The sequence below is a fragment of the Triticum aestivum genome, chromosome 7B (assembly GCF_018294505.1).
Source record: "Triticum aestivum cultivar Chinese Spring chromosome 7B, IWGSC CS RefSeq v2.1, whole genome shotgun sequence".
Classification (NCBI taxonomy): domain Eukaryota; kingdom Viridiplantae; phylum Streptophyta; class Magnoliopsida; order Poales; family Poaceae; genus Triticum; species Triticum aestivum.
In genome coordinates, this window is record NC_057813.1 from 434,593,746 (window position 1) to 434,618,606 (window position 24,861).

Below are 24,861 nucleotides of genomic sequence, written 5' to 3' on the forward strand. Positions count from 1 at the left end.
ATTCAATGTCACAGGTATGATATATTTCATATTTGATTATTCTTAAGTGCAGCCTTGGTTATAAACCCGGGTTATATGTCGGGCATTATGACCCGTCCGGCGGTAAACCGCCAGGACACTTTAAACTTGTTGTATGCAGAAACAGGTTGAATAAAGCATGATGATAAATTATCCGGTGTTTATTAAACCGGTCTGGCTTTAAGACGATAAGTCGCTAGTATATGATGAGAAATTATCCGGTGTTTGTTAACCCGGCCTGGCTTTGGATTATAAGTCGCCAGTACATATTTGGATTGCGCTATTGGAATCATGCGCTCATAAATCATTGGATTATATTATTCAAATATTCAAGTAGCCAACATGGCTTGATTTTTTATTATGGTTATCAGTAACCAGTATTATGATTAAGGTTTTCAAAATTGCTTTAGCGCAATGGATATTATTTTATTGATGAATATGATTTATTCTACAATTGAAGGAATAGTCCCGAGTTGCTGCAGGCTTCCAACCCGGCACTTGGGGGCTACATTGTTCAAGTTGGGATTACATCAAATACACAAGTCTCATGTCGCTGCAAGCATCCACCATGACACTTGGGGGCTAATGCAAATTCATTTTTTGCTCATATTATTGAAGACCCGGCTCATCACATTATAATGAGCTGGCCCTTGGGGGCTACCAATTGCTCATGTCAACAATTCAAGATACACAAATTTTCATTATATTGAAGGGTCCACTGTTCAGTTGATAAAGCACAAGGCTCTTAACCTTATGGACGTGGATTCAAGCCCCATGATGGGGGTTACATCATATGATGTTATTTTCATTGAAGTATATATCAAGTCCCAGCTCAATATTATCTTACTGAACCGGCCCTTAGAGGTTACACTGGTTGAAGTTTTTATGAGCATCAGGAAATTACAAGTCCCAGGTCGCTGCAAGCATGACAACCTGGCACTTGGGGGCTACATAATATGGAGTATTCAGTTTTTTCTAGTGACTGGGATGAACAACATGGATTTCTTCGATAGTGACAGTATTTATATTGAAGCATGTCTTAAGCCATCACTTTGTTCTACTCAAGACTTGGGGGCTACAGGTAATATGGATATAAGGGAGAAATGTCTTCTGATTTTCAGTTTGAGCAAACCAAATTGACCCGGCATCACCAATCATCATGAACCGGCGTTGGCAACAAACATAACCCGGAATTATCAGTTTTTATAACCCGACAATGGTGGTAATCATAAACCGGCAAGTTCTATATCTTCAGACCAGCTGAATATTAGCTGAGTATTTCAAGACCCACATTTCTCAAGCCGGCGCTTTGGAAGCCGACTCAAGTGGATTATTCTTCGCAATATTTTTCTATGAGAAACCAACGTCAGCAATTGAGTATGACGCTGGCTTATTGACCTGGATTTTTCTAGGAGGAGGAAATGACAAGGACTTAAGGATGATCAAGTGCCGGTTTACAAGAATTCTTAACCCGGAGTACAACCTATCAAGTTTGTTCTTGTGTTTATTTTACAGGATCAGTTTAACATGGATAAATCCAAATTAAACTGGGGGCTAATGTCGCGGATATGCCCCGCGGTGTAAACCGGCCGGAAGTTTAACCCGGCCAGACCGGACAACTCACTGGTAACCCGCCCGGTCTTGGCGGTTCATTCGTAACCCGGCGGGCGGGTCAGATGGATGACGAGGCCCATGGCCCAGAAGGCCGGTTCACGTTTAACGGTGGGCCGGTTTATGAGGAAAGCGTAAGGACTATTCTCTTACAAAGGAAGCAAGACTAGGACTCCACTTGTAATAGAGTAATCCTAATCCAACTAGGACTAGTAATGTAAACCGCCCCTTCAACATATATAAGGAGGGGCAGGGCTCCCCAAAGAGGGACAGGTTAGAAGCTACAAGCAAGAAGAAACAGTCTTAGGGCTAGACACAACTAGAGGAGTGCCGGTTTACGGCGACTCCCTGATGATGATAATGAGATCTAGCCTCAAACAGCATGTAGGGTTTTTACCGGATGATGTTTCCTGGGGCCCGAAGCTGTCTAAATCCCTGTCTTGTGTTGCTTCTCTCGATTCCGCCCAACCCCTCTCAAGCTACCACATAGATGCATTGGCCTCGCGACTAAGTCCTGACACAAAGGACATCTGCCGTGACAAATCCACGACAAGTTCCTTAGTGACCCAGGTTCATTTTGGACAAATCAGGTCGGGTTGCCTCCTGGCTATAAATAGCCCACCCCCTTCACCATAAATTGGTGGCTGCTCAGATTTAGTGCATGGATTTTGTCATTTGAGAGCAACCCACTTCCGAAGCCTTTTGAGAGAGTAATCCTTGCGAGGACAAAGCCCAAAACACCTAGAGCCAAAGTGTGTTAGGAATCACTGAAGTCTTTCTATCCGCGTGATCTGAAGACTTATTACACTTGAGGACTGTGAATCCTCCAGTCGGTTAGGCATCGCGTTCTAAGCATCCAAGAGTCATTGTGGATTGCCGGTGAACGAAGTCTGTGAAGGTTTGGAAGTCTCCCTTGAAGACTTACGAGAGTGATTGGGCGAGGACTAAGTGTTCTTAGCTCAAGGGGAATAAGGTGAAGACATGGTCTTCTGGGTTGAATCTCAGCCTCCCTAACTAGACGTATAGTTGTCACAGCAACTGGAATTGGTCCAACAAATCCTTTGTCCTCTCCGACCAACTGGTTCTATCCTTCCTTTCTCACTTTACTTACGGTTTGTCTTCATGAAGTCTTTGCCCATTTGCCTGATCTGATTGACTTCACTGTATGAAGACTGTTTACTATTTGCTTCATACTATCTTCCATCCTGATCCATACTACCTAGCTGCTGATAGTCTTTGTGCTTTCACTACATTCCTTACTGGACTATGGCTTGTCTAGTGTAGGCTACCTTCCGCTGCATATCAATAGGTTCATTTCTATTGTTTGTATTCAAAGCACCCATGTTCTGAAGATTTTCATAAAAATTGCCTATTCACCCCCCCTCTAGTCGAATACTAGAACTTTCATCGGCCCAACTAAATGACCACAAGATTTAGTGGACCATAATGGGTCGGCCCAGCTAAAGGCTGATAATCCCCAAGTACAGGGAATCATCATAGCAATTTCCAAAGGTGGAAGTGATAAGTATGGAGTGTCGAACCCACAAGGAGCTAAAGGTAATATCAATATTCTCTCAAGTCCTATCTGCAACAGATACAACTCTATGTACACCGAATGTTTGCTTCCAACTAGATACGAGAAATAAAACTATGTTGTGGGTATGAAGAGGATAACTTTGCATGATATCGAAGAGCTAAAATATAAAAGTAGGTGCTGTTATCATAAAGTTAGAATATATTACTAAATATTATAAATAGCGAGTGTGGAATAATGATGGATCGGTGTGCGGAATTATACTAGGCAATTGTTAACAAGACCAGTAGTCGTCATTGCAATTTCATATAAGGGAGAGGCATAAGCTAACATAGTTTCTATTCTTTGATCATATGCACTTATGATTGGAACTCTAGCAAGCATCCGCAACTACTGAAGATCATTAAGGTAAAACCCAACCATAGCATTAAAGCATCAAGTCCCCTTTATCCCATACACCACAACCCCCTTACTCAGGTTTATGCTTCTGTCACTCAAGCAACCCACTATAAAAGCGAGTCATGAACATATTGCAACACACTACAGCAGGAATCCCTCACACTTGCATGACACGGAGGGCAACACATCATTGGATTATAATATGTGGCATAAAGCACCATGTTCAAGTAGGGATTGCAGCGGGGTGCGGGAGAGTGGACCGCGTAAAAGAGATGAGGATGGTGATGATGATGGTGATGTTGATGAAGACGATCACCGTGGCGATGATTCCCCTCCCGATGGCACTCCGGCGCCACCTAGAGAGACGACAAGAGGTCCTCCCCCTTGTGCTTCCTCCTCCATGGCCTCCCCTAGATGGGGAGAGATTCTCCTTCTGGTCCTTGCCCTTCATGGCAATGATGGCCCCTCCAAGATCCTCCTCCATGGCCTCCAGTGATGATGGCCCCTCCGACAAGGTGCTAGAGAGGGCCTCGATTGATTTCTCGTGGCTATAGAGGCTTGCGGCGGTGGAACTTCCGATCTAGGTTATTTTCTGGAGGTTTCTGTATTTGTTGGAATTTTTGGCGGCGGTCTCACGTCAGGGGGGTCTCCGAATCATCCACGAGATAGGGTCCCACGCCCAGGGGGGTGGGTGCGCCCCCACCCTCGTGGGCAGCCCGGGACTCTTTTGGCTCAACTCTTTTACTCCAGGGGCTTCTTTTGGTCCATAAAAAATCATCAAAAATTGGCACGTTAATTGGACTCCGGTTGGTATTCCTTTTCTGTAAAACTCAAAAACAAGGAAAAAACAGAAACTGGCACTGGGTTCTAGGTTAATAGGTTAGTCCCAAAAATCATATAAAATAGCATATAAATGCATATAAAACATCTACGATGGATAGTATAATAGCATGAATACTTCATAAATTATAGATACATTGGAGACGTATCAGCATCCCCAAGCTTAATTCCTGCTCGTCCTCGAGTAGGTAAATGAGAAAAGAAATAATTTATGAAGTGTGAATGCTAGCAGGTGCACAAGTTTGATCAATGATAATTTCAATCACCTTTTCTAGCATCATTATATGTCATAATAGTAGCTCATCTCATAAAACTTTTCATGATCAAGTAACAAGCTATTCACATGTTAAAGTATAGATCATAAACTTTCTTGAAAACTAACAAACAGTGCTCTTAGTCATCAAACAATTGCAATTCATCTTATTTTTAGGAAGGGTCTATGTAAGAGCTTTGATATATCAAATCTCACATACTCAACTATCCTATAGTCTTTCACAATTGCTAACACTCATGTGATATTTATGGGTTCAAAGTTTTAATCGGACACAGAGAAAGATAGGGGCTTATAGTTTTGCCTCCCAACCTTTTACCTCAAGGGTAATGTCAACAATAATACTTTATGAAAACCTACATCGAAGTGGATATATATATCCGGATCGCTCCAACACAAAGTGCGTGCCAAAGGAAAAAGAGTAAAAAGGAAAGGTGATGATCACCATGACTCTTGTATAAGGGTAGAAGATAAAAGTAAAAGATAGGCCCTTCGCAGAGGGAAGCAGAGGTTGTCATGTGATTTTAAGGTCGGATGCACAACATCTTAATGCAAAAGAACGTCACTTTGTATTGCCTATTGTGATAGAGACCTTTATTATGTAGTCCGTCGCTTTTATTTCTTCCCTATCACAAGTTCGTATAAACCTTATTTTCTTTGCACTAATAGATCATACATATTTAGAGAGCAATTTTTATTGCATTTACTGATGACAACTTACTTGAAGGATCTTACTCAATCCATAGGTTGGTATGGTGGACTCTCATGGCAAAACTAGTTCAATGGATGTTTGGAAGCACAAGTAGTATTTCTACTTGGTGCAAAGAATTTGGCTAGCATGAGAGGGAAAGGCAAGCTCAACATGTTGGATGATCCAAGACAATATAACATTTCGGATATAGGAAAACATATCCCATTAAGTTGTCTTCCTTGTCCAACATCAACCTTTTAGCATATCATATTTTAATGTGTGCTCACAGTTACAAAAGATATCCAAGATGGTATATTTATATGTGAAATCTCTCTTCCTTCAATATTCATTCATGAATTGTTCAAGTGACCAATTCTGCGTTTGCTAACTTTCAATAAGTTTACTACCTATACTTATTCTGTGTGAAGTCATTACTCCGCATGGTATAAGCATATGGAACATATATAAATTCAGATTTATGATATTCAATTCATTCAACCATTTACTCGTAGGATATACATGAAGCGCATGAGTAAATGACAAACTACTCCAAATAGATATAAGTGAAGAACACTAAGTAGTCAAATAATTAACTAGCCATGGGAGGATTCTTTTTCATTCAAGATTTTAGATCCAATGATTTTATTCAAATATCAAGTAAAATTGAAAATACGCTCCAAGCAAAACACATATCATGTGACGAATAAAAATATAGCTCCGAGTAAAGTATACCGATAGTTTTGAAGACGAAAGAGGGGATGCCGTCCGAGGCATCCCCAAGCTTAGGCGCTTGAGTATTCTTTGAATATTACCTTGGGGTGCCTTGGGCATCCCCAAGCTTAGGGTCTTTCCGCTCCTTATTCTCCTCACATCGATATCTCACCCAAAGCTTGAAAACTTCAATCACACAAAACTTAACGGAACTTCGTGAGATAGGTTAGTATGATAAAGAGTAAACCATTCACTTTGGTACTGTCAAATACAAGGTTCATAATTGTTCTCACACAATGCCTACTGTACCATATCATTTCTACAATTTATATTGAGAAATATAAGCCATAGAAACTAGAAAACAAGCAAACTATGCAATGAAAACAGAATCTGTCAGAAACAGAACAGTCTGTAATGATCTGAACAACAACCATACTTATGATACCCCAAAAATTATGAAATAAACGTGTGGACGTGAGTAATTTTCCTATTAATCTTCTTCAAAAAGAATAAACTCAAAATCACTCTTCTGTAAAAAATGGCAGCTAATCCCGTGAGCGCAAAGTTTCTGTTTTTTACAGCAAGGTCACATTAACTTTCACCCAAGCCTTCCCAAAGGTCTTACTTGGAAATTTATTGAAAAAAGCAATAAAACATGATTACTACAGTATCTTAATCATGTAAAAACACAAATACAGCAAGGGTATATTTTAGGTTGTCTCCCAACAAGCGCTTTTCTTTAATGCCTTTTAGCTAGGCATGATGATTTCAATGATGCTCACATAAAAGAAAAGAATTGAAACATAGAGAGAGCATCATGAAGAATATGACTAGCACATTTGAATCTAACCCACTTCCTATGCCTAGGAATTTTGTGAGCACATAATTTATAGGAACAAGAATCAACTAGCATAGGAAGGCAAAACAAGTATAACTTCAAAACTTTAAGCTCATAGAGAGGAAACTTGGTATTATTGCAACTCCTACAAGCATAAATTACTCCCTCATAATAATTTTAAGTAGCATCATGAATGAATTAAACAATATAACCATCACATAAAGCATTCTTTTCATGATCTACAAGCATGGAAATTTTTCTACTCTCCACATAAGCAAAATTCTTCCCATTCGAAATAGTGGGATCACTAATTCCTAAAGTTGACACTGTTCCAAACCCACTTTAGATGATAGTATTATTCATACTCCAAAAGCTATAAGTGAATTTCATGGATCATTCTACAATTAATATAGACTAACCAATATCCAAGTTCAAAATATGTAATTGAAGCACACAAAGCATTCTATAAAACCATACTCAAAAGATTTAAGTTAATCACAAAGAGCAATTCTATAAGATCATACTTAAAAGATATAAGTGAAGCAAATGAAGTATTCTATAAATCAATTAAGGGCTAACTCATACTAGCATGGTTATTAAAGGAAAAAAACAAAAAAAAACAAAGGACACAAATCATGTGAATAAAAGAAAAACCGAGGTATATCGATGTTTGTTAAAGAAGAAACATGGGATGCCAACCGAAGCATCCCCATGCTTAGATGCTTGAGTCTCCTTTGAAATATTTACTTGGGGCGCATTGTGCATCTCCAAGCTTGAAATCTTTCCTCTCTTTATTCTTCTCATATTGATATCTCCTCGATCTTCGAACACTTCATCCACACAACACTTTAACAAAAACTTTGTGAGATCTGTTAGTGTAATAAAGCAACCTACCACTTTAAGGAAATGTAATGAACTCATTCTTTATTTATATTGGTGTTAAACCTACTGTATTCCAACTTCTCTTTGGTTCATACCCCCCGATACTAGCCATAGATTCATCAAAATAAGCAAATAACACGCGAAAAACAGAATTTGTCAAAAACAGAACAGTCTGTAGTAATTTTGAAGTTTAGTAAACTTCTGTAACTCCACAAATTATGAAATAAATATGAAAAATTTGAATTATTTGTACAGAAGTAATGTGCAAAACGTTTCAGACCCATTTGACCTTCCAGTAAAAAATGTAAAATCACGCGCTACAGCCAAAGTTTCTGTTTTTGTTCTGCACATAGTAAACAAGCAATCTAATCATCCTAAAACTAAAGCTTGGCACATTATTTTTATAATACAGTGGATATATACAATTGGATAATTATTTACAGAGAAACTTCCGTCAAAAATTCTACATTGTTTTCATCAGCATGAACACAAGTGCTAAAGATCGACCCTCACTTCTTCAATGCATAAGTTTCCAATCACTTCTCTTTTTGAAAAACTTTTTTAGGCATGAGAGGCAAGTAATTTTTTTTGTATTTTCATTCTTTAAAAAAAATTGTATGTTTTACCCACAACTAAACAGAAACAAAAAGGAAAAACAAAATCTACTTAGTGAAGACAACAAACAAGCACACACGAGAATATCAACCACACGCTATTGCTCCCTGGCAACGGCGCCAGAAAAGAGCTTGATAATCTCCTAGTGCAGGGAATCATCCAAGAAATTTCCAAAGTTGGAAGTGATAAGTATGGAGTGTCGAACCCACAAGGATCTAAAGGTAAGATCAATATTCTCTCAAGTCCTATCTGCCACTAATACGACTCTACGTACACCAAACGTTTGCTTCCAACTAGATACGAGAAATAAAACTATGTTGTGGGTATGAAGAGGATAAATTTGCATGATATCGGAGAGCTAAAATATAAAAGTAGGTGCTATTATCATAAAGTTAGAATATATTACTAAATATTATAAATAGCGAGTGTGGAATAATGATGGATCGGTGTGCGGAATTATCCTAGGCAATTGTTAACAAGACCGGTAGTCGTCATTGCAATTTCATATGAGGGAGAGGCATAAGCTAACATACTTTCTCTTCTTGGATCATATGCACTTATGATTGGAACTCTAGCAACCATCCGCAACTACTAAAGATCATTAAGGTAAAACCCAACCATAGCATTAAAGCATCAAGTCCCCTTTATTCCATACGCCACAACCCCCTTACTCGGGTTTATGCTTCTGTCACTCAAGCAACCCACTATAAGCGAATCATGAACGTATTGCAACACCCTACAGCGGGAATCCCTCACGCTTGCTCGACATGGAGGGCGCAATAGCACAGCACCAAAATAAAACATACAACTTGTACCAATCTAGATCATCAACCAACCCAATGACAAAAGATATCTACTCAAAACATCATTGGATGGCCACACATCATTGGATCATAATATGTGGCATAAAGCACCATGTTCAAGTAGGGATTGCATCGGGGTGCTAGAGAGTGGACCGCGTAAAAGAGATGAGGATGGTGATGTTGATGAAGACGATCACCGCGACGATGATTCTCCTCTCAATGGCACTCCGGCACCACTGAGAGAGAGGAGGAGAGGTCCTCCCCCTTGTGCTTCCTCCTCCATGGCCTCCCCCTGGATGGGGAGAGGTTCTCCCTCTGGTCCTTGGCCTTCATGGCGATGATGGCCCCTCCGGGATCCTCCTCCATGGCCTCCGGTGATGATGGCCCCCTCCGGCAGGGTGCCAGAGAGGGCCTAGATTGATTTCTCGTGGCTACAGAGGCTTGCGGCGGCGGAACTTCCGATCTAGGTTATTTTCTGGAGGTTTCTATATTTATAGCAATTTTTGGCGTCGGTCTTACGTCAGGGGGGTCTCCAAATCATCCACGAGATAGGGGCCCACGGCCAGGGGGTGGGCGCGCCCCCCACCCTCGTGGACAGCCCGGGACTCTTCTGGCCCAAATCTTCTACTCCAGGGGCTTCTTTTGGTCCATAAAAAATCATCAAAAATTGGCACGTCAATTGGACTCCGTTTGGTATTCCTTTTCTGTAAAACTCAAAAACAAGGAAAAAACAGAAACTGGCACTGGGCTCTAGGTTAATATGTTAGTCCCAAAACTCATATAAAATAGCATATAAATGCATATAAAACATCTACGATGGATAATATAATAGCATGAATACTTCATAAATTATAGATACGTTGGAGATGTATCAAAGGCCCACAAGATTTTGTAGACCATAATGAGCCAGCCCGGCTAAAGGCCCAACATTCTCAGTTAAGGCCCGTACGACTAGTGTCAAAACGGTCCGTCAATGGCCCGTCCTAAACTTGTCATCATCGCGGCCCATGGTCACTTTTGGCCCGTTAACAGTCCACTAAGTATTTGGGCCGAATTACAGCCTAGTGTATTTCTGGCCTATTAAAGGTCCTGCTTCATTTGGGCCCATTTACAGGCCATTGAAACTTTCGGCCCATAAACGACCATGAAGGATTTGGGTCATATTCGGCCATGTTTGACATTCGGCCTGTTAGAGGCCCACTATAGATTTGGGCCACTTTCGGCCTGTTGTGATTTTCGGCCTGTTAACGTCGGACGAAACCCATGGGCCATATGTGGCCTAATGTCACATCGGGCCCAGTAACGGCCCATATAAAAATGACGCTAATCAAGCCTGGCTGAACATCCAGCCTGTTAAAGGCCCGTGTATTAGGTCGGCGCATTTACACCCCATCCGAATTTCGGCCTCTGAAAGATCCGCATTGTAAATGGTCTACCATTTCGACCTGCTAAGACCAGTGGGTTATTTGGCACAATCAGGGCCCAATCTCACTTTTAGCCTATTAAAGGCCCATGTTTTTATGGGCTCGAGATATTTACACCTATAAATGGCTTATTGTTACTCAGGGCCCAAATTATGTTTAGGCCTGTTAAAGGCCCACTATGGGCACAGGCCTACCAAAAAATATGAAACCTTATGATTATTTAGGCCCAGATATTTTTAGTGGGCTACATGCAAATTTCAGCCCATAATCGTTTTAGCCCAATTGGAATGGGCCCGACGAATTTGGCATGTTGGGCTCCTATGAAGCTTTCGGCCAAATACATTACTAAGATAAACCTACACTATACAAAAATAGCGTCGTAACTACTGCAGCCTTTGGCAGCATCATAAATGCTGTATCACAACAAAATAAATTCCAACCATACAACAAAAGGCGTATTGGCATAAAGTTTACAGTCCTTGCAGATAAAAGCACCATCATATGTATAGAAGCACAGATCATTTGACCTGAGTGCTAATGTTTCAGGCTGTAGAATCTGATGGAGCAGCACGATCTTCACCTTTTTTATGCCATTGCTCTTGAACAACAAAGCAAATGTTTGATAGTGTGGTTTCAAAACCATTCATATCTTGATGACATTTGTCAACCACTATTCTCTTTTCCGAAGTGACGTCCATTAGGGATTGGACTTGTGTCTGGAGCACAGATATATCATCTGTCTAGCCAGAAGATTTTGTTCAGTAGGCGATCTGGACGATGATACCTTCACAACCAACCCAGAATTATGCAGGAAGGTGCTTTTTGCACTGTTAGTGGAGAGATACTGACGCACTGCAGCAAGAGATGACATTGTGCATGTGGTAGCCTCGCCACTTTCAGGTGGTTGTGGCTGTTCAATCATTTGTTCCATAGCTTGCTGAAAGTTTGAACTTGTAGATTAGTGTACCAGATAAGTTAGTAATGAGACAAAAACAAACAAACTAGGTTACACATTTATACATAACTCGTTTTGGTGGAACTACTTTAATACATTAGCATGTATTGTAGTGCCAACTACATAATAAAATCACTTTCGGAACATATGTCCATGTAGCATGCCTAATGTATTGTCTATTTCCTCACATTCGTTGACATCTAAGGATAAAGAGACATGGTTTAAAGTAGGATGAACATAGTATGACATCATTCATATCATGGGCAAACAGATATAAAACAAACAGGCTATTTTATCATTATGTGTGCACGTGAACATAACAACTAGATTACAGATCAAGACTAAAAGAATACCCTTCTTATATTTTAAACCATGTAAGGTGAAAGGACACGTTAAGACAACTATGTATAAAAGTGAACAGAGTAACTGATATTGGCTGCAAACCAAGCAGTTAAATGAACACATCACATTACCAATCAGTTCAAAGGCAGGAGGACTAAGGACTTATAACAGTAGCTTGAACTGGTGTGCTCATGGCCTTCATCTTGGTGGTGTGGCAATCCTTGAAGATTTGCGCTGCATTTAGTTCAGGTTCTTTTTGGTCCGCACGGGCTTTCCTCCGCATTTGGAACAAGTCAATATAGATACGATAATATGGCACAGAAAAAAGAAGGAAGTAGCAGCTATTTACAAGAGCCTCGCAGTGTGCAATATTGGTACGAGATCTTGTTGCCTGTTGGAATTTCACTTTAGAACAGTTGGTCTTGTTCTTCAAATAGTTAGCCTAGAAGAATATACACTTGTAAGTCACATACATAAATACAAGTTCAATATGTGGTTTGATCAAATACATATAGCCTACCTGATACTTTGGATCGGACCAGTGTTTAATAAGGGTTGTCGAGTCTTCATCTATAATATATTCCACTGGAGATGTTTGGGCGATTTCATTGTTAACCTGCCTTCAAAGTGAGATTTTCTAAGGTGGTACCGATACTGTCGCTGAGCAAACTGAAAAACATGAGTGCAAGATTGTTTAGTTGCATCATCTTTCGGATCCAACTTGAACTTCATCTGCTGAAAAAAGAATGTGAGTCTTATTAGGAGGAAGCTAGAAAGTATGGGACAGAGCAAGACAATATTACTAATTGCGATGAATAACATTACTTACGGATAAATGGTCAAGGAAGGTGTTAAACTGGGTGTTGTCTTTCTCATTCCTGTACTAGATCCACGTTGGGAGGATACGTGCATGACGCCTAACAGCAACGACTGCCTCTGATACTAACTTGGCTGACTCTGTAGCATCACGTGGCCTTTTTAAACCTGCCTCAAAATGGATCTCCATTCTTCCTCCTTTAGATTTTGTTAATTTGTCAAGCATTATACCTGATGTCTGTTTCCGCTTGCACCGTGGTGCTAGTTCAACAAAGAATATGGAAAGTGTTAGTGTACATCAAACTGTGAGAGTACATATAAAGGAGCATGCAACTACAACTTGACTTGGTCAGGTACCGTCTTGGTGTTGATGCTCATGAGGTTCATCTGATCTTGCCAAGTCCTGTTATGTCAGCAGTGCTTCGGAAATAGTGTTAGGTGTGAAGGCAGCTCGGGAACTGGCCAGTTCCAGAGCAAACGAACGAGTAACTCGTTGCAATGTTGGTACAGTTGAAGCGAATGTTGCAGCTGGTGGAGTAGGTGATACTGTGTTTGTTGATTTAGCCGGTGGACTTGGACCTTCTACTGCACTATAAGTACTAGCTTAATCGCAAGGGCAGATCCTTTTCCGTTTCACCCGACGAGTAACATTATTCCCTACTATATTCTTTTCCTTGCTCTTTTTTGAGTTTGCCATGTCAAGCCGTACCCACAACACAAAAGAGTAAAATTGCTCTTTAGAACTCATTGATGCATGATATAGACAAGTAATACTTTGATGTAAGGGAACCGTATGAGGATGGAATATGTAAGAAAAACAGGACGACATAACATATTCACAGCTACGATGTGTACACTAAGCAGAAGGATTTTCAAGAAAATAGAAGTAACGCAAGCTAGACACCATATGAAAGATGCAACCAATATTACTCTGCCAAGTTAAAAGTGTCTTGTCATAAGTGGCAATTCGAAAAATTAGAAGCAGTACAACATAGAAATCAATGCAAGATGCAACCACTATCAAACTGCCATGTTAAAAGCGTCCAATCATGAGTTACTGATGCGGGATACACAACAGCAGTACTTTGATGTAAGAACATGGTATGATAGATAGATGCAGTGTATTCTAGACACAGAAAGCCATGTCATATGCACATGTATAACGTATAAACTCAGCAGGTGCAATTTAATCAAAATAGAAGAAATACAAGCTAGACAACATATGCAACATGAAACCAATTATCACACTGTCAACTTAGAGCAAGCACCTGCGATGGTGGAGTGCGGGAGATGAACTCATCATGTAGACTTGGGACTTCAACTTCATTAGCAGTAGCAGTGGCAAATCTAGAGAGTCTCTGTTTGTGTCGGCGCGGAGGACCACCAACATCCCCTAACTTACTCTTTTCCTTCCTATTTTCAGATATTGCCTTATGAAGTCAAAACCACAAGAAGATGAATAAAATTAGCTCTGCATAACTGGTTGATGCATGATACAGATGAACACTACTTTGATGTAAGGCAAGTGCAGGATAGGAGGATGGAATACACAAAAAGACAGCGTTGCATATTCACATGTACGATAGGAGGATGGAATATGTATGAAAAAACAATAAGTAGAAGGCATTTCAACAAAATTAGAACAAATGAAAGCTAGGAACCATATGAACATGCAACCAATATCACTCTATCAGGTAAAAAGTGTCTCGTCGTTAGTGCCATTTCAAGAAATTAGAAGCAGTACAAGCTAGAAGACAATGCAAGATGCAACCTACATCACTGTCCCAAGTTAAATGTGTCTTATGGGTAAGTGATCGTTGTAGGTATAAGTTGTAAGCTATGCAGATGCAATTCAACATAATCAGAAGCAATACAAACTAGACATCATACGGAAAACACAACCACATATAACAGTTCCAAGTTAGAGCAAGCACCTGTGATGGTGGAGTAGGGGATATGTGTTCATCATGTACACGTATATTCTAGAAACAGGAACACATGTCATATTCACAGGCATTATCTGTAAAGTAAGCAGATGCAATTCAACAAAGTTAGAAGCAATACAAGCTAGACATCATACACAATATGCAACCACATATAATAGTGCTAAGTTAGAGCAAGCACCTGTGATGGTGGAGTAGGGGAGATGTGCTCATCATCTACACAACTACGTTGACTGTCCAGCCTTGTGTTGTCTTGCGAATCTTGTTGGGAGGATGGCGGAGTAGAATCTGTAGAGGCCCCCTGTTTGAGTTGCTCCGAAGGACCACCATCATCCACTGCCGGACTAATTTCCTTTAGCTGTGATGATTTTGCATTGTGAAGTCAAACCGATAAGAAAAAGGAATAAAATTCACTCTTCAAAACTCATTCATGCATGATACTGACGAACACTACTTGGATGAAAGGAAAACACATGATGCAAGGATGGAATATGTACGAAAAACAGGATGGCGTGACATATTCACACCTGTGATGTGGCAACTAAGCAAAAGACATTTCAACAAATTAGAAGCACTACAAGCTAGACATCATATGAAAGATGCAACCAATATCACTCTGCCAAGTTCAAACTATATAGGGTTTCAACAAATTAGAAGCATTACATGCTAGAAATAATATGCAAGACAACCAATATCACAGTGGCGATTGAAAGGTGCCTGATCATAAGTGACTGATGCGGGATATGCAAGGATAGTAGTCTGATGTAAGAACATGGTGTGATCAGATATAATATGTTCTAGAAACAGGAACAGATGTCATATTCACAGGCATTATGTGTAAAGTGAGTAGATGCAATTCAACAAAATTAGAAGCAATACAAGCTAGACATCATACAAAATATGCAACCACATATAATAGTGCGAACTTAGAGCAAGCACCTGTGATGGTGGAGTAGGGGAGATGTGCTCATCATCTACACAGCTACGTTGACTATCTAGCCTTGCGTTCTCTTGCGAATCTTGTTGGCGGGATGGCGGAGTAGAACACTACAAAAAAAGGACACATCTGTGACATTTTGGGCCGAACGAATTTTTTTTCTGTCATACATATGACACTTCTATGACGATAATTGTGACAAAACCCGATATCATCATAGATGTGGTGGGCTCCTACTTCTATGACAAAAATTCATGACAGAAAATGGGCTTTTCATCCTGGGCGGGCCGGAGACGCAGCTGCATGACATTCTTTTGGCCGTCCATGACGGAAAAAACTGTGGTAGAAGCGAGGGGAGGAAAATTTCGGGGAGTTGCCAGTCACGGTGGGAGAGCGATCCGCGTTTATCTCGTACAGGTACGCGCGTGTGTGAGAGGAGTTGGCTCTAACTAAAGCCGAGCGAGGCGTTGGGCTCTAACTAAACCCGAGTGATTGCACTGCAGGCTACGCGTTACTGAACCTGAGCGATCGATCGATGGCTATTAACTGAACCCGATGGAGCGATTCCATCGCTACTGCTGCTAACTTAAGACGATCGATGCTTCCTCTGGGATGAACAGTGAATGTTGCGGGGGGGTTTGGATGAACATTGAGCAGTGGTGTTGCCTATGGATGAACAGGAACCCGTGGTGTGGAGGGCTGGATGAACAGTAGACGGTGGGGGGTGGCCGTGGAGGCGTGGTTGAACAGGACCCCGTGGTGTGGAGGGCTAGATGAACAGTAGACGGTGGAGGGGTGCCCGTGGAGGGGTGGTTGAATAGTTTTCGAAGTAATGGGCCACGGGTAGGCTAACCCGAGCCCCAGAACCTTTCAAGGCATCGGGGCAGACTGCGCCCCTTAAGTACCTGCGGCGACTCCAAGAGGAGCCGAGTCCCAGAGGCGACTCCAAGATGAGCCGAGTCCTAGAGGTGACTCCAAGATAAGCCGAGTCCCGGAGGCGATTCCAAGACGAGCCGAGTCCCAGAGGCGACTCGCAGTTAAGCTGAGTCCCAGAGGCGACTCCAAGGAAGCCGACTATGGGGAGTCGGCCCGCGACTCCAACCACCCCGATAATTAAAGGTAGGCATGGCCATAGTGCGCCCTATCCACGAAGATCTCCGCCCGGCGCGGCACTGCTGGCATGCCAGCCCTGACATCAGCCCTGGGGGGCGGAGCCCTGTACCCCCGATGGCCTGTCTGTACGGCCCGGAGACAGCGGGGCCTACCAGTCAGCGAGAGTACCGAAGACGGCGAGAGCGCCAAGAGTCGGACCCGTTGGGAGTCGGCCCCCTGGAGTTGGCCAGCCCCTCCCACGGGCCCCACACGCCATTAACCAAATGCGACGAGGGAATGGCAACAGTGATCGCTCGTCAGGCGGCGACACTGTTGCCATGAACCCATGACCAAGCCCGCGTCATTAGAAGCACGGCTACAGTAATCGGCAGCCGGCAAGACCCGCCCGCGGCAGACGCAGGCTGACGCCCTCGTACCAGGCCAGTCGGTGGGACCCACCAGTCGGCGGGACCCAGGAGTCGGCGGAGAAGACGGAGCTGTTGGGGAACGTTGCAGAAAATTAAAATTTTTCCTACGGTTTCACCAAGATCCATCTATGAGTTCATCTAAGCAACGAGTCAAGGGAGAGAGTTTGCATCTACATACCACTTGTAGATCACGAGCGGAAGCTTGCCAAGGAGATGGTGATGATGGAATCGTACTCGAACGTGATTCAGATCACCGATGTCCTAGTGCTGAACGAACAGCACCTCCGCGTTCAACACACGTACGGGAAGGGAGACGTCTCCTCCGTCTTGATCCAGCAAGGAGGAAGGAGAGGTTGAGGAAGGCAGCTCCAACGGCAGCACGACGGCGTGGTGCAGTTGACGCGGCAGTATTCCGACAGGGCTTCGCCAAGCACGTACGGAGGAGGAGATGTGTTGGGGAGTTGAGGGGCTGCGCCTTGAGTTATGGTGTATTGCAGCCCTCCCCTCACCCCTCTATATATAGGGGAAAGGGCAAGGGGGGCCGGCCCTCTAGGGAAAACCCAAGGGGGGGGGGCCAAGGGGTGGGGGGCTTGCCCCCCAAGCAAAGGGGGTGCGCCCCCTTTAGGGTTTTCCCCCCCACCCCTAGGCGCATGGGCCCAAGGAGGGGGGCGCGCCAAGCCCACTAGGGGCTGGCTGCTATACCCACGCAGCCCAAGTGGCCCCCCGGGAGGGGTGGCCCCTCCCGGTGGACCCCCGGAACCCTTCCGGTGGTCCCGGTACAATACCGGTATAACCCCGAAACTTTCCGGTGCCTGTTTAACAACTTCCCATATATAAAACTTTACCTCCGGACCATTTCGGAACTCCTCGTGACGTGCGGGATCTCATCCGGGACTCCGAACAACATTCGGTAGTCACATACTAGTCTTCCTAATAACCCTAGCGTCACCGAACCTTAAGTGTGTAGACCCTACGGGCTCGGGAGACATGCAGACATGACCGAGACCACTCTCGGGCAATAACCAACAGCGGGGTCTGGATACCCATGTTGGCTCCCACACGCTCCTTGATGATTTCATCGGTTGAACCACGATGTCGAGGATTCGATCAAACCCTGTATACAATTCCCTTTGTCAATCGGTATGTTACTTGCCCGAGACTCGATCGTCGGTATCCCAATACCTTGTTCAGTCTCGTTACCGGCAAGTAACTTTACTCGTACCGTAATGCATGATCCCGTGGCCAACACATTGGTCACCTTGAGCTCATTATGATGATGCATTACCGAGTGGGCCCAGAGATACCTCTCCGTCATACGGAGTGACAAATCCCAGTCTCGATCCGCATAAAACAATAGATACTTTCGGAGATACCTGTAGTGCACCTTTATAGTCACCCAGTTACGTTGTGACATTTGATACACCCAAAGCACTCCTACGGTATCCAGGAGTTACACGCTCTCATGGTCAAAGGAAGAGATACTTGACTTTGGCAAAGCTCTAGCAAACGAACTACACGATCTTTGTGCTATGCTTAGGATTGGGTCTTGTCCATCACATCATTCTCCTAATGATGTGATCCCGTCATCAACGACATCCAATGTCCATAGCCAGGAAACCATGACTATCTGTTGATCACAACGAGCTAGTCAACTAGAGGCTCACTAGGGACATATTGTGGTCTTTGTATTCACACGTGTATTACGATTTCCGGATAATACAGTTATAGCATGAATAAAAGACATTATCATGAACATAGAAATATAATAATACTTTTATTATTGCCTCTAGGGCATATTTCCAACAGTCTCCCACTTGCACTAGAGTCACTAATCTAGTTACATTGTGATGAATCGAACACCCATAGAGTTTTGGTGTTGATCATGTTTAGCTCGCGAGAGAGGTTTAGTCAACGGATCAGCGACATTCAGATCCGTATGTACTTTGCAAATTTCTATGTCTCCATCTTGAACATTTTCACGGATGGAGTTGAAACGACGCTTGATGTGCCTGGTCTTCTTGTGAAACCTGGGCTCCTTAGCAAGGGCAATAGCTCCAGTGTTGTCACAGAAGAGTTTGATTGGCCCCGACGCATTGGGTATGACTCCTAGGTCGGTGATGAACTCCTTCACCCAAATAGCTTCATGCGCTGCCTCCGAGGCTGCCATGTACTCCGCTTCACATGTAGATCCCGCCACGACGCTCTGCTTGCAGCTGCACCAGCTTACTGCTCCACCATTCAACATATACACGTATCCGGTTTGTGACTTAGAGTCATCCGGATCTGTGTCGAAGCTAGCGTCGACGTAACCCTTTACGACGAGCTCTTCGTCACCTCCATAAACGAGAAACATGTCCTTTGTCCTTTTCAGGTACTTCAGGATATTCTTGACCGCTGTCCAGTGTTCCTTGCCGGGATTACTCTGGTATCTTGCTACCAAACTTACGGCAAGGTTTACATCAGGTCTGGTACACAGCATGGCATACATAATAGATCCTATGGCTGAAGCATAGGGGATGACACTCATCTCTTCTTTATCTTTTGCCGTGGTCGGTGACTGAGCCGAGCTCAATCTCACACCTTGTAACATAGGCAAGAACCCCTTCTTGGACTCATCCATTTTGAACCTTTTCAAAATCTTATCAAGGTATGTGCTTTGTGAAAGACCTATGAGGCGTCTCGATCTATCTCTATAGATCTTGATGCCTAATATGTAAGCAGCTTCTCCAAGGTCCTTCATTGAAAAACACTTATTCAAGTAGGCCTTAATGCTGTCCAGAAATTCTATATTATTTCCCATGAAGAGTATGTCATCTACATATAATATGAGAAATGCTACAGAGCTCCCACTCACTTTCTTGTAAACGCAGGCTTCTCCATAAGTCTGCATAAACCCAAACGCTTTGATCATCTCATCAAAGCGAATATTCCAACTCCGAGATGCTTGCACCAGCCCATAAATGGATCGCTGGAGCTTGCATACTTTGTTAGCGTTCTTAGGATCGACAAAACCTTCTGGCTGCATCATATACAGCTCTTCCTTAAGATGCCCGTTAAGGAATGCCGTTTTGACGTCCATCTGCCATATCTCATAATCATAGTATGCGGCAATTGCTAACATGATTCGGACGGACTTAAGCTTCGCTACGGGAGAGAATGTCTCGTCGTAGTCAATCCCTTGAACTTGTCGATAACCCTTAGCGACAAGTCGAGCTTTATAGATGGTAACATTTCCATCCGCGTCCGTCTTCTTCTTAAAGATCCATTTGTTTTCTATTGCTCGCCGATCATCGGGCAAGTCAGTCAAAGTCCATACTTTGTTTTCATACATGGATTCTATCTCGGATTTCATGGCTTCTAGCCATTTGTTGGAATCTGGGCCCGCCATCGCTTCTTCATAGTTCGAAGGTTCACCGTTGTCTAACAACATGATTTCCAGGACAGGGTTGCCGTACCACTCTGGTGCGGAACGTGTCCTTGTGGACCTACGAAGTTCAGTAGCAACTTGATCCGAAGTACCTTGATCATCATCATTGGTTTCCTCTTCAGTTGGTGTGGGCATCACAGGAACATTTTCCTGAGCTGCACCACTATCCCGTTCGAGAGGTAGTACTTCATCGAGTTCTACTTTCCTCCCACTTACTTCTTTCGAGAGAAACTCTTTTTCCAGAAAGCATCCGTTCTTGGCAACAAAGATTTTGCCCTCGGATCTTAAGTAGAAGGTATACCCGACAGTTTCCTTAGGGTATCCTATGAAGACGCATTTTTCCGACTTGGGTTCGAGCTTTTCAGGTTGAAGTTTCTTGACATAAGCATCGCATCCCCAAACTTTTAGAAACGACAGCTTAGGTTTCTTCCCAAACCATAATTCATACGGTGTCGTCTCAACGGATTTAGACGGTGCCCTATTTAAAGTGAATGTAGCTGTCTCTAGAGCGTATCCCCAAAATGATAGCGGTAAATCGGTAAGAGACATCATAGACCGCACCATATCCAATAGAGTGCGATTACGACGTTCGGACACACCGTTTCGCTGAGGTGTTCCAGGCGGCGTGAGTTGTGAAACGATTCCACATTTCCTTAAGTGTGTGCCAAATTCGTGACTTAAATATTCTCCTCCACGATCTGATCGTAGGAACTTTATCTTTCGGTCACGTTGATTCTCCACCTCATTCTGAAATTCCTTGAACTTTTCAAAGGTCTCAGACTTGTGTTTCATTAAGTAGACATACCCATATCTACTTAAGTCATCAGTGAGAGTGAGAACATAACGATATCCTCCGCGAGCCTCAACGCTCATTGGACCGCACACATCGGTATGTATGATTTCCAACAAGTTGGTTGCTCGCTCCATTGTTCCGGAGAACGGAGTCTTGGTCATTTTGCCCATGAGGCATGGTTCGCACGTGTCAAACGATTCATAATCAAGAGACTCCAAAAGTCCATCAGCATGGAGCTTCTTCATGCGCTTGACACCAATGTGACCAAGGCGGCAGTGCCACAAGTATGTGGGACTATCGTTATCAACTTTACATCTTTTGGCATCTACACTATGAACATGTGTAATATTACGCTCGAGATTCATTAAGAATAAACCATTGACCATCGGAGCATGACCATAAAACATATCTCTCATATAAATCGAACAACCATTATTCTCGGACTTAAATGAGTAGCCATCTCGTATTAAACGAGATCCAGATACAATGTTCATGCTCAAACTTGGCACTAAATAACAATTATTAAGGTTCAAAACTAATCCCGTAGGTAAATGTAGAGGCAGCGTGCCGACGGCGATCACATCGACTCTGGAACCATTCCCGACGCGCATCGTCACCTCGTCCTTCGCCAGTCTCCGTTTATTCCGCAGCTCCTGCTGTGAGTTACAAATATGAGCAACGGCACCGGTATCAAATACCCAGGAGTTACTACGAGTACTGGTAAGGTACACATCAATTACATGTATATCAAATATACCTTTGGTGTTGCCGGCCTTCTTATCCGCTAAGTATTTGGGGCAGTTCCGCTTCCAGTGACCCTTCCCCTTGCAATAAAAGCACTCAGTCTCAGGCTTGGGTCCATTCTTTGACTTCTTCCCGGTAACTGGCTTACCAGGCGCGGCAACCTCCTTGCCGTCCTTCTTGAAGTTCTTCTTACCCTTGCCCTTCTTGAACTTAGTGGTCTTATTGACCATCAACACTTGATGTTCTTTCTTGATTTCAACCTCTGCTGACTTCAGCATAGAAAATACTTCAGGAATGGTCTTTACCATCCCCTGCATATTGTAGTTCATCACAAAGCTCTTGTAGCTTGGTGGGAGCGACTGGAGGATTCTGTCAATGACCGCCTCATCTGGGAGGTTAATATTCAGCTGGGTCATACGGTTGTGCAACCCAGACATCTTGAGTATGTGCTCACTGACAGAACTATTTTCCTCCATCTTACAACTGTAGAACTTGTCGGAGACATCATATCTCTCGACCCGGGCGTGAGCTTGAAAAACTAGTTTCAGTTCTTCGAACATCTCATATGCTCCGTGATGCTCAAAACGCTTTTGGAGCCCCGGTTCTAAGCTGTAAAGCATGCCGCACTGAACGAGGGAGTAATCATCAGCACGAGACTGCCAAGCATTCATAATGTCTTGGTTCTCTGGGACGGGAGCGTCACCTAGCGGTCCTTCTAGGACATATTGTTTCCTGGCAGCTATGAGGATGATCCTCAGATTCCGGACCCAGTCCGTATAGTTGCTGCCATCATCTTTCAGCTTGGTTTTCTCTAGGAACGCGTTGAAGTTCATGTTGACATGAGCGTTGGCCATTTGATCTACAAGACATATTTGCAAAGGTTTTAGACTAAGTTCATGATAATTAAGTTCTAATCAAATTATGAACTCCCACTTAGATTAGACATCCCTCTAGTCATCTAAGTGTTACACGATCCGAGTCGACTAGCCCGTGTCCGATCATCACGTGAGACGGACTAGTCATCGATCGGTGAACATTCTCATGTTGATCGTATCTTCCATACGACTCGTGTTCGACCTTTCGGTCTCCGTGTTCCGAGGCCATGTCTGCACATGCTAGGCTCGTCAAGTTAACCCTAAGTGTTTTCGCTGTGTAAAACTGTCTTACACCCGTTGTATGTGAACGTAAGAATCCATCACACCCGATCATCATGTGGTGCTTAGAAGCGACGAACTGTAGCAACGGTGCACAGTTAGGGGAGAACACTTCTTGAAATTTTGTAAGGGATCATCTTATTTACTACCGTCGTCCTAAGTAAACAAGATGCATAAACATAATAAACATCACATGCAATTATATAGTTGTGACATGATATGGCCAATATCATATAGCTCCATTGATCTCCATCTTCGGGGCTCCATGATCATCTTGTCACCGGCTTGACACCATGATCTCCATCATCATGATCTCCATCATCGTGTCTTCATGAAGTTGTCACGCCAACGACTACTTCTACTTCTATGACTAACGCGTTTAGCAATGAAGTAAAGTAAGTTACATGGCGTTCTTCAATGACACGCAGGTCATACAAAAATAAAGACAACTCCTATGGCTCCTGCCGGTTGTCATACTCATCGACATGCAAGTCGTGAATCCTATTACAAAGAACATGATCTCATACATCACAATTCATCATTCATCACAACTTCTGGCCATATCACATCACTTGATCAATCGCTGCAAAAACAAGTTAGACGTCCTCTAATTGTTGTTGCATCTTTTACGTGGCTGCAATTGGGTTCTAGCAAGAACGTTTTCTTACCTACGAATAACCACAACGTGATTTTGTCAACTTCTATTTACCCTTCATAAGGGCCCTTTTCATCGAATCCGCTCCAACTAAAGTGGGAGAGACAGACACCCGCCAGCCACCTTATGCAACTAGTGCATGTTAGTCGGTGGAACCGGTCTCACGTAAGCGTACGTGTAAGGTTGGTCCGGGCCGCTTCATCCCACAATACCGCCGAAGCAAGAAAAGACTAGTAGAGGCAAGTAAGATGACAAGATCCACGCCCACAACAAAATTGTGTTCTACTCGTGCAAAGAGAACTACGCATAGACCTAGCTCATGATGCCACTGTTGGGGAACGTTGCAGAAAATTAAAATTTTTCCTACGGTTTCACCAAGATCCATCTATGAGTTCATCTAAGCAACGAGTCAAGGGAGAGAGTTTGCATCTACATACCACTTGTAGATCACGAGCGGAAGCTTGCCAAGGAGATGGTGATGATGGAGTCGTACTCGAACGTGATTCGGATCACCGATGTCCTAGTGCTGAACGGACAGCACCTCCGCGTTCAACACACGTACGGGACGGGAGACGTCTCCTCCGTCTTGATCCAGCAAGGAGGAAGGAGAGGTTGAGGAAGGCAGCTCCAACGGCAGCACGACGGCGTGGTGCAGTTGACGCGGCAGTATTCCGACAGGGCTTCGCCAAGCACGTACGGAGGAGGAGATGTGTTGGGGAGGGGAGGGGCTGCGCCTTGAGTTATGGTGTATTGCAGCCCTCCCCTCACCCCTCTATATATAGGGGAAAGGGCAAGGGGGGCCGGCCCTCTAGGGAAAACCCTAGGGGGGGGCGGCGGCCAAGGGGTGGGGGGCTTGCCCCCCAAGCAAAGGGGGTGCGCCCCCTTTAGGGTTTCCCCCCCACCCCTAGGCGCATGGGCCCAAGGAGGGGGGCGCGCCA